The following is an 18,251-nucleotide window of genomic DNA, read 5'->3' on the forward strand; positions in this document are numbered from 1 at the left end:
ATAATGGCAACTAGGAAGATACTTTGATTTGAAGGTAATTAGCAAAAATAGCAAAATGCTATTCCAAAGCTTGATGAATTTTCCAAATGTTGAAAGTTGAAATGAGTCTAATTCTTGGGAGTAATTTCAGATTATTCAGAAGTATTGCTTAATATCAACAAGAAATCAGCTCTGAAGGTTCTCTGTAATTTCCACAGTATTAACTGCAATGCTTTTCATATACAAATTAGCAGACCTGACAAGATGGTATGTCAACATCTTAAATCCCTCAAATTTTGTTATCCTAGATTCAGATTAGCAAGGTGTTAGTGAGCAGAAATACTACTCTCAGTCTTTTTTCACATGACCCCTCCCCTGCCAAATCCTCTCAGTTGTTTTTTCCCAACAACAGTGTCCATAACCCTTCCATCTCCCAGACATTTCTCCCCAGATTCCAGTTCTCCAGCCTCCTCAAAACCTCTACAGATATTCTCCACCTTCCTTCTTCCCATTTGCATACCTGAAATCTATGGGTCCCCAGTCCACTGAACTTCCCACCAAACTTTCCTGTCTTTCCCAGTTCTTAATCCCGTTCTTAATCCTAGGCTGTTGCCTGCCTAGGCACCCATTATGCCACAGGTACAAAATTAAGTTCTGCCTTTCCAGAGGTAATTTCTTTTCACATTGCATCTAATTCTGTGTGAAATGAAAGGGCAATTCAATTGAAGAAAGATAAAACCGAAACATTTTACAATTGCATTACCATACCCAACACACAATGCTCAATATTTGTCCTGAGTGAGATCGCGTTCCCATGCTTCAACCCCCTGAAAAGAAGAACCGGCGTGTTCCATCACAGTGCATGAAAACGTGTTGTCATACGGTAGCCTAAAATCTCTGCTGTATGCAGATTTTGCTGTTCACAAGATGGAATGAGTGAGAAGTTTGTCAGGCAGCTAGTTGTGGTTTCAGATTCTTCAGCTGATTCAGTGCCTGTCTGGAGAGCTCTAAACTATACCAGCTGCTAATAGTCCCCCTCGAGATCATTTTCTAATTGCAGATTACTAGACACAGCGGGGCATCCCTTTCTTCTCTGGGGGTAATCCTTGTGCTGGGATGGAGAGGAAGAGATTTATGAACGAAGTACGCAAGCCTCAGCTGAGAATTGCCTGTGTGGTCGAGACAACTAATGAACTGGTGAATGCTTGAGCAATTTCTGGTGCATTTGTGCTCTTTCATACAGGGGAATCCATCTTTCACCATGCTAATATCAGCCTGTTAATTCATCAGTGTAGGCATTATAAATCACAATAGCTTCATTGCTGTTTATTCTTCTGATTGGTATCTGTGTTTATGCTAATGTAGCACCATGCTGTCCTATCAAATTCATGTGTCTGTCTTGTGACTAGTACTGAACTCACTTGTCTGATCTGTCTCACTTGAGAAAGCTTTTATCTCGTGTTTTTCCCACACCAGAAATCTGATTGTCGGGTCCTTCCTTGATGCAAAGAACCTGAAGCTGCAGTCTGTATGCCTGAGATATGATTTCAAATTAGAAAGTTTTAATAGCAGCAGTGATCCTTAAAAACTTAATCCTTGTTAGTGCCCTCTGTGTATTTCTTGCCAAAAATATTTTGAAGCTGCAATTATAACATGGGACACTAATTTTTCTTACTAATTTTTGGAAAGGGTAGAAATTCCATGCAAAAGGTGACAAAACACTGAGGAAGATTTCAAATTCCAAGATCGCCTTTGTGGATGGCTCCCTAAAATCACAAAAGCTTCTAGATCTTTTTACTGCTGAGACCTATATTAACTGTGTGTCTGCAAAGTGTCAGTCTAGGTATCGCATAAAGAACAATTTCTCTTACCTGTTGCTTGTGATAGGATTTTCTTTACCTGTCACTAGAGGGCAACAAAGCTACTCACGTCATTCTACCCAAAACAGTCCGAAGCAACTCCCCTGAGATCCACGGGCGAAAATTTCATGTCAAACCTTGTGGTTTATTTCATACCAACCCCACGCTCAGGTGCTAGCTTTAAAACTTACTTGTTGAATAGTTTTGAATGGAGGATCTGGAATGACAGTAAGAGGAGAACAATTAACGCTGTTCACAGCAACAGAACTTTTCCTATTGGGGTCGTTGTCTATTGCTGTGCTGAGAACAAAAGCTACAATAAGTTTTAGACACTGAGTCCCTGATTTTGAACTACCAAAGACAATTTATTGCGGATTTAATTTCGTACAGGATTTGGTCTTTGGTATTGACTTTTACCCACAGCTGCGTACACCACAATATTATTTGCCCGGATTGGATTAAACTGACTTTCTGAAAAGTGATTCAAGAAAACAGGTATGTTGGAGTTCTGTGCAGGCTAGGGAAAAACAAATGAAAAAAAAGGTTGATTCTGCCACATGTAACTCAAATATTGCCAAACAGGCTGACTTGTCTTAACTTGCAAGTACCTGACATGGAAACAATCTATCACTTTGAACATTCCTGATGTAATGCTCTCATTTAATCATGACTATGTTGGCTACATTTAAGGGTGGTGTGACTCTCAAAGGAGATGATGCTGCGAGATTACCTGTTATCAAAGCTGATTTTAGTTGTTTCACTGAGATTAAGTTTTTACAGCCCCTGTGATTTTTACTGGGTTGCCAACACCCTACTCTGTCTTGCAGAGTTCTCTGATTTTATGTGATTATCTCGGGATGGTTTCCAAGTATGTACATGTTGGATTACCATCCGAGTATATTTTCTTCCCTGCTTACTCAATCGGTATCTCCAGATCATCTTTCATAGAGCCTATATATATGCATATTTTTTTCAAAACTCACAAATTCAAATGTGAAGCTCAAATATTTGACTCTTTTCTCTTGCTCCTCTGCAGACACATTTGCAGAATAACCTCATGGTTTCTCTCCCATTCTCTCCCATTCTCTCCCATTTCACTCCAACCAACTATTAATTTATATCTATAAAGAAGGTTAAAGAGCCATATTTGGGTCTTGCAAGTATTTTCTTTCGTGATAAGTGAGAGATGGTCCTGTCAAGTTATAAGTGTTAAAACACAGTGGAATCAGAGTATGCAAGAAAGGCTCTGGGGCTGTTCCCTCCAACAAAATTCCTTGCTTGAAGGAGCACTATTCAACAGAACCTTAATATGTCTCTCTTAACTAAGTAGCCTTGTACATTGCATACATCCCTTGTCATACATGATATGGAAGTCTCTCCTGTGAGCTAAGAATACTTCAGGAGTCTAAACATAGATATCTTAGCAACATTTTTAGATATATTGGGATTATCTGCTACATTGGGATACTATAGACACTTGCATTATAGTTTGCTTTGGTTTTTTTCTTAAAGCTTTGGAGTAATAAAAGATAAGACACCGTTAAAATTAAATGGTAACTTTTTATTTAACAAGAATTTCTTATCTAATACATAATCTTATATTTGGGATGCAGGATTTGTTATCTGGGATTGGTTTATAGGTTCATTTCCTTTAGTAGCCTTTATCTGATATTGGCAAGCATAGAAAACTTCAGAAGAATGAAGTCCTGCAGCTAGTTATAATGAAAACTGTAATTTTTCTGTCTCAGAAAAAAAATAAACAGAATTTACAAGTAGCTGTCTTCTAACACTCAGCTTACACCCACATCATATTTTACAAGAAATTTAGATGCCATCCTAATTTTTGTTGCTGGCAGCCATCTTCACTATTTTCTCTTAGTCCTTTTCAATCTTAAAAACAATAAAAGGTGATGAAAAATTCTTTGTGGTGAATCCCAAGACTAGGATGTCCCCAAGGCAATGTGGTTAGAGCAAAACCAAGAGAAGCATTTAATTCTATAGATATAATCCAGTCCTCTCAGTAAGCAAGCACAAGGCTATTAAAAACTCATATTAAAAACAAACAAAAAAAACCCCCAGCAACAAAACAACTAGAGGGAGATTGTGTGTGATTTAAGTAGTTAAAACCTCTCAAGAGCAGCTCTGGTTTGTCTCTGGGCCCCAGGTGCTGACACCTTGATCACAATCCAGGACCGCATAGGCACTGCCAGGCAGAAGGGATGGGCAGCTGACACCTCCTATGGGACAAAAATGAAAATCATTTAAAAATAGTTTTGTTTCCTTTTTTTATTTATTTATTTTTTAACTAGCCCTTAGGATCACAGAATCGTAGAACAGGTTGGCTTGGAAGGGACGTTACAGATCATCCAGGTCCAACCCCCCTGAGATCCTATAATCATAGAATAGAATCATAGAATAGTTTGGGTTGGAAGGGACCATAAGACCACCCAGTTCCAACCCTCCTGCCATGGGCAGGGACACCTCCCACCAGCCCAGGCTGCCCAAGGCCCCATCCAGCCTGGCCTTGAACACCTCCAGGGATGGCGCAGCCACAGCTTCCCTGGGAGACCTGTGCCAGCGCCTCACAGCCCTCAGAGTGAAGAAATTCCTCCTTACGACTAGTCTAAATGTGCCCCTCTCCAGTTTACACCCACTGCCCCTCGTCCTGTCACCACCAGGGACGGGCAGGGACCCGTCTCACTAGCCCAGGCGACAAACCCTCAGCGACTGAGGCCGGGCCGAGCCTCCCCCTGCCCCCCGCGCTGCCCCCGCCGCCCTCAGGCCGCGGAGCAGAGGGCGCGACGCCCCGCGGAGGGGCGGGCGGAGGAGGAGGCAGGGCCGTGCCCCGCTGCCCCGGGGCGGGCCGGGGGGACCCGAATGGATGGCTCCCGCGTCACTCAGGGCAGGGCAGGGCAGGGCGAGGCGCGGGGCCGGAGCGCTGGAGTAGAGGCGGCAGCATGCGGGCGGCAGCGGCGGGATGGGGGGACGGTGACAGGGTGGGGGACGGTGACAGGGGGAAGGCCAGGAGGTCTCGCCCCGCGGGGGGGTTCGGCGGGGTCTCTGTGAGCATCCCCCTCCTCCTCGCCCTCCTCCTCCCCGTGGCGCGCCCGGCGGCCGCGCTGGAGTTCAGGTACCACCACACCGAGGAGCTGGAAGCCTACCTGAAGGGCGTCCGCGCCGCCTACCCGGCCATCACCCACCTGCACAGCATCGGCCGCTCGGTGGAAGGTAAGGGGGGAGCGGGGGGGGCGCCCTCTGGCTTATTTTCTGGTTGTTTGGTTCCAGCTGGGCTTCGCGCGAAGCGTTTCCTGCGCTCTCGCTGCTCTAATCGCCGGCGCTCTCTGCTTCAGCCTCTGCCGCGCTGCCTCTTCCTCTCGCTCCGGCGTGAATAACAAGCTCTGGTGCCTCGGCTGGGGCACAAGTTCTCCCGACTTTCTCGGAGAGCTGGAAACCTCCCGAGTGGCGATTTCGGCCGCAGGCTTTGAGGTGCCCCGTGTCCCGAGCGCCTGTGGCAGGTGGGGCGCTGCTAGGAGGGTCTGTTCTCCGGCTAAAAATACCTTCTCCTTTGGCTTTACCTATTATTCCAGCAGATCTGGACTGACAAGGAGAAGGATTTCGAATTCCACACTGACACAAGGTCGTGTTTTAAATGAAGAATTGGGTTTCAGCCTCAAATCCCACTGAAATCGATGATCACCTCTCTGGCCTGACAGGGATATTTGAAATCATCTCTCTGTGATTGGAACTTCCTTACAATAAATTTCTATGAAAAAGAAGAATGTTTTCATGTGTTCAAAGACATTAGAGAGGAAGAATTTCTTCACCATGAGGGTGGTGAGGCCCTGGCCCAGGTTGCCTGGGGAAGCTGTGGCTGCCCCATCCCTGGAGGTGTTCAAGGCCAGGTTGGATGGGGCCTTGGGCAGTCGGGTCTGGTGGGAGGTGTCCCTGCCCATGGCAGGGTGGTCAGAATTAGATTATCATTAAGGTCCCTTCCAACTCAAACTATTCTATGATTAGAAACATTAGTGTTTAGAATCATAGAATCATAGAATAACCAGGTTGGAAGAGACCCACCGGATCATCGAGTCCAACCATTCCTATCAAACACTAAACCATGCCCATTAGCACCTCGTCCACCCGTGCCTTAAACACCTCCAGGGAAAGCGACTCAACCACCTCCCTGGGAAGCTTGTTCCAGCGCCCAATGACCCTTTCTGTGAAAAATTCTTTTCTAATGTCCAGCCTAAACCTCCCCTGGTGGAGCTTGAGGCCATTCCTTCTCGTCCTGTCCCCTGTCACTTGGGAGAAGAAGCCAGCTCCCTCCTCTCTACAACCTCCTTTCAGGTAGTTGTAGAGAGCAATTTATTAGCATATAAATACTTTAATACACATCTGTCTACTTTTAAGCAAAAAACCCCCAAACTTTAGTAGATTTCAATTCAGAAAACTAAATAGCGAAATTCATTCTTTGTAAATATCATATAAATATTGTATGTCCCTCAAATCCAGTTTTGTACCACTGAAGACAATTGTATCTATTATCAAATCTATGCTTACGTTCAAAGAAAATCGACAGTGTTTTGGGTAGATAAAAATGAAGAACACTAGTAGTTTCTTTTCATGCTTCCTTCCTTGTGTTACCATGTTTGTTTTCAATTTTTATTAAAGATAGTTGTATTTGTCTGGGATGCAACTTTTAGTTGAAAAGAGGGCTCTGATCCAGTTAGGTATCAAACAGCTGTCATGCTGCTGTGGATATGTGATTTTGTTTCTGTGTGTGTCTGCAGTTACCTTTTAGAAAGTCTCATAGGAAGGCTGAAGCTAGAGAAGGAATATTAAAGTTATTCATGTTCTTGATTTCATCAAAGGCAGAATCATATTAGGTTTGTTATTCTAGCACAAGAGAAGGCTAGTCCATTTAAGTACAGTTCCCTCCAGTGCAAAGTGCGTATTATCCACGTCCTCATTTTCCTGCCTTGAGGGGACTTAACTAACATTTTAATGATAGAACTAGTTTCTTACTTCTCTGGCATGAATTCTGCTGGCTTACCTTTTTGCAGGTAGGAAAAGAACCTTTGATCCAGCCTGAGAGATTGAAACTTTGGCTTTTTGTATCTACATACCTGAAAGTTGGTAATATGAGGTGTTCAACTCATCTGAGTTCCACTAGCATGAGGACTGGAAATGCATCATCTCTTGATTGTGATTGAGCAATGCACCAAAACTTTATTCAGATTTTGGTATATTGCCTTCTGTTTGCCAAACTGTGTGAGAAAGGAGAATTATATGAGCTTTCCCTTGTTCTGCCAGCTACATATCATGATTCACAAAAGGGTGATCAGTTATGCTTTTTGCATGCTCTGTGTGCCTGCAGTATTCCTCTGTATGGAATAGGTAGGCGGTGGAAACTGTGAGTGCCATATAAAGCAAAAAGGCGTTGAAAAAGTGTTCAGTGATTCCCTACTCTTTTCTTTTTTTTCTAAATGTTAAGAGATTTTTACCTCTAAGAAATGTGCCTTTAGAGTCCCGTGAAGTATTGTAGAGGATGGAACTGAATTAGGGTCTCTTTTTTTTTTTTTTTTGCTCACACTAGAAGAAAGTTTTGTGGCAACAGTGGTTGTATAATTTCTGTGAAAATGAAGTTCCAATTTTGGTTAACATCTGAAGTTCTATTTCTCTTTTGTTAGATAAGCTGACAAAACCAAGGACGTGTGTATGCACGTATGCTTAGTTGTGTGGGTTTCCTAGTGTTATCCCACTGCCAGTTAGCTAAACTATGATAGAAAATTGTGTTTATTGATGATGAGAAGCAGAAATTAATTTAAATATAAAATCAAGATCAATGGAATGTAGTAACTTTTCTATTAACTTGTTGACATATGGAAATTGTTGATAATGAATACAAAATCCAGTGAATCAGAGTGGTGGCTATAGAGCCACCAGACATAATTCTACTGTTGCTATGAAAGGATATTGTTACCATGTTGTTCTTAAATCTAATATAGATTTTACTCTAATTTTATTTAATAATCTAGTATTATATACAGCCACCTAGACTTGGATTACAAAGAATGTGAAGGAAGGGCTTGACCTTTGATTGACATGCATAGACCTGGAGCTCTGTGAGGGTATAGAATCCACTCATAGAAGCCCAAGTGGGGAGAGTGACAGGGACATGTGTATTACCACTTTAGAAGGTGATTACATCTGTTTCTTTAACAGAAACATCTAAATGTTCTTCGTGTCAGAAGCTTCACATGCTCTAGGCAGATCACAAACTAGTTTAGGTCTGAAGGCCATCTAGTTTAAGCTCCTGTTCAAAACAGGAGTAACTTGAAAGTTAGATTATGACGCTCAGGGCCCTCTCCACCCAAGTTTTTAATATCTGCAAAGGTGGAGATTCTGCAGGGTCTCTGTAACTTAATCAGTGCTCGACTACCTTTGTTTTGGAAATGTGTTTTCTTGCATCTGATTAGGATTTCCTTTGCTGTTGAGTTGTCACCTGTCCTTTTGCTGTGCACCTCTAAGAAGAGTTTAGCTGTGTCTTCTCTGTGATGTCCCTTTAGGTAGTGGAAGGTTGTAGCTGTAATATTCTCCAGGCAAAACAAACCAACATCTCCTAACCTCTCCTCAGATGCAGTGCGATCATCTCGGTGGCCCTCTCCTGGACTTCCTTCAGCGTGGTGTTGCCTGTTTTGTGTTAGGGAACCCATAGGTGTGTGGGGTTCTCCTGATGTAGCTCTACAAATGCTGAGCAGAGGGGAATAATAATTTCCCTCTAATTGCTGGCTTATGTTCTTGCTGATGCAGCCCAGCATACAAGTTGCCTTTTCAGCTGCAAGAGCACACTACTGACTCACAGTTTTCTTGTCCACCTGTTCCTCCCACACCCTGCAACGCTTGGGTTGCAGAGCTGCAACCCAGCCAGTCTGCAGCGTGTACGAGCATGGGGTCATCTTCTCGGGTTAATCCCAATATAGTTCTTCCATTGCAGGTGCAGGACTTCGCATCCGCCTTTGTCAAACTTCACGAGTCTTTTGTTGAGAAATTCCTTCAGCTTGTTGAGGTGCTTCTGAATGATATCCCCGGCCCTGAGGAAGTTATTAAACACTATTAGCTTCAGTATTGGCCCTTGAGGAATGCTGCTAATAGATTGCTAATAATAATTTGTTCAAGTGACACTTGAACCATCTATTGCTTAGTTCAGCCAGCTTCTGACCTCACTGTAGTCTGCTCCTCTAATCCGTATGTTTGTAGCTTGTTTATAAAGATATTGTGTGGGTGGCTGAGGACTGGAACAAGCCACACAGGGACCTTGTGGAGTATCCATCCTTGGAGATATTCAAAAGCTGTCTGGACACAGTCCACCTGTAGGTGGCCCTGCTTGTGCGGGAAAGTTGGACCAGGTGACCTCCAGGTGTCCCTTTCAACCGATTCTGTGATTCTATTGAAAGCATTGCTAAGTTCGAGGCTAAAGAAATAGAGCTCTTTCCTCTCTCCCACTAAGCCAGTCATTTCTGCCTAAAAGTTAAGCTGTCAAGTATGATCTGTCATAGATACATTTGAGGCAGGATTTACAAAGTGTATTTACTTGATGAATGTAGTCTGTAACAGCAAAGTACACAGCAGAACCAGTACCAAGAGCCTCATTGGAAAACAAACTGCAAGATGTCCAATCTGTTCTGTTGTGGTTTACATCACCATATGGAAATTCACCACCTCTCTGCTGGATTACTGTGAACACCTCTGCTGGATTACTGGGAAGAATGTTTACTAGACCAGTAATCACCTTGTTCTGTCTCCAGGTCTGTACATTTGGAAATGATGATGTTTAATTATAAGTCTCATCTGCTAAGCTATTATCCTTATAAGAGGTGAGAAGGGAGCTTAAAAAGGTGTAGCCTATTAGCTGACAAAACTGAGTCTTACCTGTTAGGTTTAATTTAGTAAGTAACCTCAAATCCATGAAGATTTGTAGGTGATGTGTAGCGTTTTGAGAGACCTGATAGGGTGTCGTAAGCAGGTAGGCAGAGCTGGGTAATGGCCCAGAAAATACCTTGGTTCTTCTATATTGTTTCAGATGTGTTGTTGAATAAGCTCATAAGAGATCTTTGACAGGATCTCCGTTTTCTTATATGTGCAATATCCAACCTCAGTACGTATGTGCATGGTATAATAATAGAGGAGACAGCAGAGCTGTGCCAGTCCAGAGAATGGGACCCTGTGTAATCATATTAACCTGTCCTGCCTAGTGCCTCCCCAGTGAAAGACTGGCTCTTCAGCAAGCAAATCATTATAAAAAAGAAAATATTTGATGTATGTGTATCATCTATGTCTTTTCATTGTTCAGGATACTGTGCGGCTGTTACTCTTTGAAAAAAAAATGAGGGTGATGGGATGGTGGGAAAGGATCCTAATAGGTAGCCCTGATGACCTTATTAGGAGAACAAAGACAAGCAAGGGTTGAAAGTGCTGAGTGGCTTTTGGAGTAGATCCACACTTTTTTAGATAAAGTGTTAGCATGCCAATTACAGCTGGGTTTAGACTTAGCTTTTCTGGAGGCCAGTCTGCATTTTTAGAATTCCAGTCAAACTGGAATGGTTGTAAACATAATCCTTAAGCCAGATCCTTCTCACTGATTAAAAAGTTGCACGTGGTTAAAGCACCTCTGTCTTGACCTAGTGAAGAGCTCCAAACTGACTTAATGGATTAACATCTCTCTGGCAGATTCTACCATTGGAGTGACAAAAAAACCCCCAATAAACGCCAAGACAAACTGACCAGGTTTTATTGTGGCTTCCACAGAAATTCTCAGAATTAGCTTCTTGCAAGAAAAGCTGCCCTGGAAGCCTTTTTGGGTGAGGACTAAGTGTTTAAATCATCCTGTTCTGCTACTTAGTATTCAATTGCTCTCTCTGTTGACTTTGAACTGACATATTCCATGCATTAATCTGAAGTACTTTGCTAACTTTCACTAGTCCACCAAAACAACAACAAAAAAGATCTCATTTAATAGCATTCTGCTATCCCTGCTCTATAAAGAGAGCGGCTGAAGCATGCAGGGGAGCTGTGCATTTTTGGTCGGTTTGGTTTTTAAAGTTCGTGCAGGACAGAAGGATGTTGAGGCTCTGGAATGAGTCCAGAGAAGAGCAACAAAGCTGGTGAGGGGGCTGGAGAACAGGCCTTATGAGGAACGGCTGAGAGAGCTGGGGTTGTTTAGCCTGGAGAAGAGGAGGCTGAGGGGAGACCTCATTGCTCTCTCCAACTACCTGAAAGGAGGTTGTGGAGAGGAGGGTGCTGGCCTCTTCTCCCAGGTGACAGGGGACAGGACAAGAGGGAATGGCCTCAAGCTCCACCAGGGGAGGTTGAGGCTGGACATTAGGAAAAAATTCTTCACAGAAAGGGTCATTGGGCACTGGAACAGGCTGCCCAGGGAGGTGGTTAACTCACCTTCCCTGGAGGTGTTTAAGGCACGGGTGGACGAGGTGCTGAGGGGCATGGTTTAGTGTTTGATAGGAATGGTTGGACTCAATGATCCGGTGGGTCTCTTCCAACCTGGTTATTCTATGATTCTATGATTCTACGACTTCTGTGTGGCTGTGTGCATTGAGGCTACTGTGAACCACAGGGAAGGTGCTCTCTGCAGGGCTTCCAGCTGGCCAGGTTTCTCAGGGGCTCAGGTGAGGTGTGTTGGAGTTCATTATGTCTCTTTCCTGCCTGCGTTCATGGGCTTCCCTCAGAAAACAGAAGGGAATGGTGCGTGCACCGTTTTCTTTCTGATAAGCAGCTGTGACTTCAGCCAAAGGGCGCACTGGGGATTAGGACTCAGGTAGGACAATGGGAAATGTGTGCCTGACTGTGGTAGGGTTAATGGAGACCTAGGCAATTAACCTGTCCCTGACATCATTCTGCACAAACATCAGTGCCCAAGAAATGCCAGGGATCAGTTTAAATCTCCTGACTTTTCTGACGCAGCCTGATTGATACTTTTAGGTGTTTGCAGGAGGCTGTTTAACGGAGGGGTGATAACTTCAGGTTTATTGAACCCCAGTGAAAATATTTAATGATAAAAGACCAGGTATTGTACTTGTCTAGTCTATATATCAGTAGTCTACATGTAGCTGAAAAATTATGTCTACCTGGGGAAACACATGAACTTATTTTCAGATGTTTCTTGTGATATGGTATGGAAGGGCCCTTGGTTGCTATCACCAATAGTAAAATGCACTGTACATTCTATTGAATTTACATTAGAAATGCTTGTATTCTGGATGTTTTTACTTTATTTGAAGTACTAGAAAACAAGTTTTACTACTGGAAAGGGACTGAAATACACATCCATAAAATCTTTGTATTCTGCTGGAATTGTGCTTAGGTTAGTTTCAGGGGTCGTGTCACTCTACAAAAATAGAATGAGAAGTTTATACATAGGCCAGTGTACTTTGAGGTAAGTTTCTCGTTATTAAATGTTTGTACCAAAAAAAAAAAAAGCCAGTACTGGTGTATTTAAGAAGAACGGGGGGAGGGTGATAAAGACACTTTTTTTTTTTCCCTTGAAAATAAACAAATTGTCTAGCGGCTAATCCACAGAGAATGTGATGTCTTCAAAGACAATATTGTATTTTTATGTGTTTACATGGTGCGGGGTGTGTTTGTGTTGATGAGTATTAGCTTTTGTTTGTTCCATTTGAATGACTGCTGCAGATGGCTTTCCTTCTGTCTCCAGTCCTTGGTAATGTCTCCCCTCCTCCTCATCTCCCACCCTACAAATTTCTTTAGTCCTGTGAATTACAGGCTTATTGTGCAAGCATGGCATGAACAGATAATATAAGCATTGAGATTTTCAATGTTCATTTTTAGAAGCAAAAGTGAATGAGACATTTCCTACTCCAAAGTCCCGTTTAAAGCATACTGAAGTCACTTGGCTCAAGGTCAGAGTTTTAGATAGAAATGGGCATTGTAAGACTTATCAGGATAGTTAAACTTACCCATTTGTGCCTGCTTCTCTTCTGAATTTTTTTTTCTCCTCATGTGCCACTTGCTCTTTTTGGTCACTTTCTTCACAAACATCTTTGTTCTAATCTTTGTCAATTATTGTGGCATATATGTATGTTAACGAGATTCTAGGTTCATTTTATTATTGAAAGGGTGTTTGGGTTCATGGGTGGGCTCAATCTTAGCAACCTTGCAAACTGTTTGCAGCATGTTACATGAGTCCCTGTGATGGGATGGGGAAAAAGAGAGGAGGAAAGTGACGGTGTCCTTTAGGATTTATCTGTTCAAGGCTAAATCGTGACTTTGGAAACAAGAAGTATTAGCTTGTATTTAAAAATCTTCAGCTTCCAGTTGAGCTTTGTTCTAAACCATGTGCTTAAATAGAACTCGCCACTACTGCATTACTGCAAATGGACTTCTAAGTCTATTTGCCCAGACTGAAGCTAAAAAGTCTTTAAATGTTGAAACATAGGATCATATTTCATCTAATTACACCCTCTAGCAATTTAGTTACCAGAATTAGGTTGAATGTGAATACTGCGTATGTCTACTTATAGGAGAAAAGCAATAGCACTTCTACCTTCTGCAATAGTGGTTTGACTGCTGTAATGGGACACAGGTAGTTTGTGTGCAATCAGTCTTCTGATAGCTGAGCCCTAAGACTTTGTCTGATAACATGACTTGATGTTGCTTTCCTGTCAGCATGATTATGCTTTTTACGCAAATTGTTTGGAAAAAGTATGCAGCTTGGTTAGCATCAGATGTTTCAAAGGTTGGTAAGTTATTACTCTTGGAGATGCAGTCACTGACTGAGTGTGTTCCTATTCTCTTGCAGTGGAAGTAAAATAATTTGCTTAGATCTTCTCTACTTTACATTTGCTGTGAATTGCATGCACACAAATGAAACTTAAATGCAGTTTGTGCATAAAATCACATGGAAAGTTTGTTTGGTTTGGTTTTTTTTGGGTTTTTTTGTGAAACCTGCCATGTTGGAGATTGCTGTCCCAGCCTTAAGAAAAAAAAAGATTTTTCAAATAACTGTTTGATGAGAACCTATCCTAGTAACACAGACAAAATAGTCCTCATATAAAACCTGTTATCTAGTACTGGCATCTTTATACTGTAATTTTGAGATGGAAAGCTCTGATCTATTTCGAGTAGTCCACTGTTCCTGTGAGCAGCATTCATTTAAAACCAGCATTATCGGAAAAATCTCTACTCTCCTGCCTCCTCTCTACTGGTTGCTTTGTAATTGTCTAGTTGCAGCATGTGTTTGTCGAGCTTTTCTTCAGAGCAGTAAAGACCTTAAGCCTGCAGCCGTCCTGTTTTCCCTCAGCAAGGCTTTTCAGCTTTCTGTGTTTGTTTAGAAGTAGACAGAATCGACCACTGGATGCTGTAAATCACACCAGTGAAGTTAACAATGCTGGGAAGCTTGCATACCATAGAATCAGCGATTGCAGCTGGTGGGTGCAGTTTGATTCTTGTCCATCTCCATATCCTTTGGCTGGTGGTGAGAAAGTAAATATGTAGATGATATTTTTAAAAAGAAACAATCAAACACAAAAACATAGAGCTCAGGATACGAAGAATGGTGCACACTGAACAGATGAATTGCTGAATGTATTTTTCCTCACTTCTTATAGGATTAATTTTTTAGTCATGTAAGTATAAGGTATGATCTTGAAACATGGCTTGTAGCCCTTTGTATAGCTCATAAGTATACTGAAAATTTAACTGTAATTTATGGTCTGCTGATTGCAAGGGACAAATCAGACCTGGATGCTCACTACAAGTTACTTTTCATATGTACTTCAGTGTTGACTCGCACTGGTCCTAAATAAATATTCACTTCCTCAGATTGCTGGGTTTTGGATGCTGTGGAGGAAAAGAGAGAAATTCTTCAGTAAAGGAAAAAAAAAAGAAAATCCATAACCATTAATCAAGACATGACCTTCAATTGAGGGTCTTCTACAACCAGATTGGGTATCTTTATTAGCCTGTCACAGCCTACATTTGCTGGTCTTTGGATCATGCTGCAGGGCCCACGTTTCCCTGGGAATAAGGAAGATTGGGTGAATACTGATGTTAGTGATCAGTGCTATGGGTTGAATTGCCCTTTTGATACCATGTGGTAAATTTTTCAACAAATTCTAATCAGAAACTTACTTTACAAGAAATAAAACTCTTATTCCATGCCTGCATTTTACCCAGATATTCAATCTGTCTGCATATTCCTCTTGCTTGAGGAAAGCATCCCTCTACCCCACTTCAGGGGATAAGGCTTTTTAGTAATGTTTTGGTGTTTCTAGTAGCTTTCTATTCACTTCCCACAGAACGGGAAGAGCAGTGCAGCTTGCATCCCATATGGATGGTGTCTCTGACAGTAGATACTTGGAGCTACCAATGTCACCAATCCTCAAGGCTGCCTAATCAAAGCTGTACTGTATGTTGCTATAGTATGGCATATCGTGTTCAGCTAGTTCACATAAATACAAATGGACACCTACTCATAAAATATTAATTAGTTGATAGGCAAGGTGTGCCTATGATTTGTGCCTATCATAAAGCATTTGTTTCCCAGGCAGCTGTTCCATGCATAAAAGAGATGTAGGGTTTTTTTTTGAAGGCTGGTTTTTTCCTTTGAATGAAAGCTGGATGCACACATGACTGCTAGTTCTGCATAGGACTGGCTGTAGCTCTCTTCCTCTCCCAGCTGAGAGATTACCCTCCTTGTACAAACTGTTCCATTTCTGGCACTGTAACTCTTATAAAAACTATGCAGTGGTTCAGATGTGAGGAAGGGGTTATAGGATACTTCTAAGCAGATGATTCTGCAATTTGATGTCTATGGTTTACTTGTTGTTATGGGAAAGGTCAGTCCATGGCAGTTGGAGTTATTTAATTAGATGTAGCTGCTGTGTTACATGCTCACAGTGGATTTAGTACAGTTGAGTGTTTCCTGTTTGTCCCTAGCCAATGTGTTCTACATCCATGGATGCGCCTTGCAGTTACGTGGAGCACTTAACCAGAGCTTGAGCAGGTCTGAAAAAGTAGCGTTTATCCTAAAGTTTAAGTAAAAGTGAGCTGTGTTCTCAGTAAGAAATGCAGTCCTATTGTGTTCGTTCAGAATCCAGTCTGGTCTAGTATTCTTTTTGTTCCGTTAATAGCTAGAGAAAAATCTAGGAATAGGACAAGCACAGAATGATACTTACCCTGTAGGCACTGTGACCAACGTGCAACCTGACTGTTTCTGACAAAGCATGTTTCCTAATCCTGGTAGTCCTTAAGTAGGTTAAAGTACAAGGCTTGCTTTGAGACAAGATTGCACGAGGCATTGCGATTACTCAATGGAAATAAAGGCCACCAGAACATCTTTCTCAAAGACACAAAGAACTAAGTTACTCTGTTTCTAGGTAATAAAGCTGCCTGAATTTTAGTTCCTTTTAGTGTCTGTTGCCTTCCCTAAAAGGCAGTTACTAATGTTTTTAAGGAGACATTGTGTTACCGTTCTGGAAGCAACTGGACAAAGTAATGTATCTTGTTAACCAGAAAGAGATGATGATGATGATAACGATGATAAGGATTGGATTCTTTTTAAAAGCTTAATCTATCTTGCATTTTTTCCCTCTGTCCAGTTAAAAAAAAAGTGTGTGGATGGATGAAAGTGCTCACTGCATCAATTTGTAGGACTCTGTTTGCCATCTTGTTGAGACGTGTATTTTTTGGAGCTTCCAGCTCTTGGAGCAAACACAATTTCTGGGATCTGCTAAGAATGTTTACAGGATGTGCATATCAAGCCCCTTGAGGCACTTCAATGCACTAAAACCCTCAAAGTAACTTCTCAGCCTGTAAGAGAAACAACCTGAAGTCTTCTCCTGGCTTTCTACTCCTGGTTATCTGCCTCTGGTGGCAAAAGGGTAGACCAAACAAAACTGTTAATCTGGATAAATTGCACTTAAAAACAAACCATCCTCTCCTTGTACCTGGCTTGTGTTGTAAGCAATCACTCTTGTCATGACAATCCAATGGTACTAACTGTGAATGGGTAATATTACTTTCTTTTATGTGGTATACAATAGTATTTCTGAAAATTGCCAGGTGCATACAAGTTTCACGCCTTTCTCGGAAAATACAGCACACGTTTTTAGAACAAGGTTTAAAAACCCTGTGGTAATAGAAGCAGGAATTGGTGAAAAGGAAAAATAGTCTGTTTGGTTTCTGGGACTAAATATGAAACGAGTTAGTGTAAATAGTGGTGAAAGCGTGTTCAGGCTAATTCTATGTGTCTGTGGTGTTCTCAGACAGGCAATACTGAATAAGATTAGTGTATATTAATTTAAAAACAGTATTCCCTTCTGGGATCTTGTTGTTTGGATTTTTAAGATTTATTTTTATTTCTCGATTTGTGTTCAACTTAACTATACGGTGCTGTTATAAAGACTGCTCTGGACTGGCAGTTTTTCATGTTTTTATGTATAAAGAGTGTGCTCTGCTTGATTATGAGAACTGGAAATGGTGCAGTGTGAGTCATGCATATGTAGGAAAGAAAGGGTGGTGGTTCTCATAAGATACAAGTCCTGTGAAAATATCTAAAGCAACTATGGATGTCCCAGTCAACCAAAGATTTGTAACCCTTTAGGAAGATAAGCAATCACACGAATCATGAACTCTTTTGATTTCCCTTCTTAAGTGCTTTGGTTACAAATAAACAGTATCTAGGGTTTTTTTAAAGAGCCATTGATCATTCCTACAGTACTGACTCTAAATTGGATTGGCTGGCATAATCTCAGGAAGTAAATAGGTGCTTATTAAATAGTGAGAAATTGTTACTTTTATATTTTCCCTTTAGAAAGAAAGACGTGGCCTTATGCCCATAAGAAGGGATGCATGGGAAGAGGCCAGAAGTATTAAGTTAAGCAGTGGACCCAGCACAGTAACTCTGTTGGTGGTGTTTCAGCACCTCTTGCTGAAACATTCCAGTCCTTTGTATCTCAAGAAGTACCACAAGTTGGCTGAGATGGGACTGTTCATATTAGCACTCAGAAAGTTGACAAGGGGAAACGCAGAGCACAGCATAGTCCAGATACTCTGAAATAAAATATAAAAATGCTATACAGGTACTGTACCAGTTGGTCCCTCTTGCTGTTATCCTCAAGCAAGCACTTGTTTACTTCTCAATGATTTTCACTCCTTCCAGTAGTTTATTAAGAGCAGCATGGTTAGAGGAGTTCTTGCTAAGCATGATCTCTTTTACAGTCTCTCCGTTAAGAAGTATACTCCTGAAAACAAAACAAGTAGTAAAACCTTTGCTCCTCTCCCTAGATAACAAGTACTAACAGTTTGGGCTGTATGGGAGGCCATGGTAGACCTGCAGTCTGATGTTAAATTTTCCTCTTTGGGGCTTGTTCTATGCATCAT

The 18,251-nt window shown here is 41.8% G+C and overlaps 1 protein-coding gene across 2 annotated transcripts in view; it reads left to right on the forward strand.

Moving 5' to 3' along the window:
• Positions 1 to 4,897: 4,897 nt before the first annotated feature.
• CPM (carboxypeptidase M) overlaps positions 4,898 to 18,251 on the forward strand; it is a 35,631-nt gene continuing 22,277 nt past the window's right edge. The window contains exon 1 of one of the 2 annotated variants that reach the window (XM_069852469.1): positions 4,898 to 5,066. The gene's annotated coding sequence lies outside the window, so the exon portion shown is untranslated. The remainder of the gene's footprint in view (positions 5,067 to 18,251) is intronic. The other variant, XM_069852460.1, reaches the window with a different exon arrangement.

The sequence above is a fragment of the Phaenicophaeus curvirostris genome, chromosome 1, assembly GCF_032191515.1.
Source record: "Phaenicophaeus curvirostris isolate KB17595 chromosome 1, BPBGC_Pcur_1.0, whole genome shotgun sequence".
Classification (NCBI taxonomy): domain Eukaryota; kingdom Metazoa; phylum Chordata; class Aves; order Cuculiformes; family Cuculidae; genus Phaenicophaeus; species Phaenicophaeus curvirostris.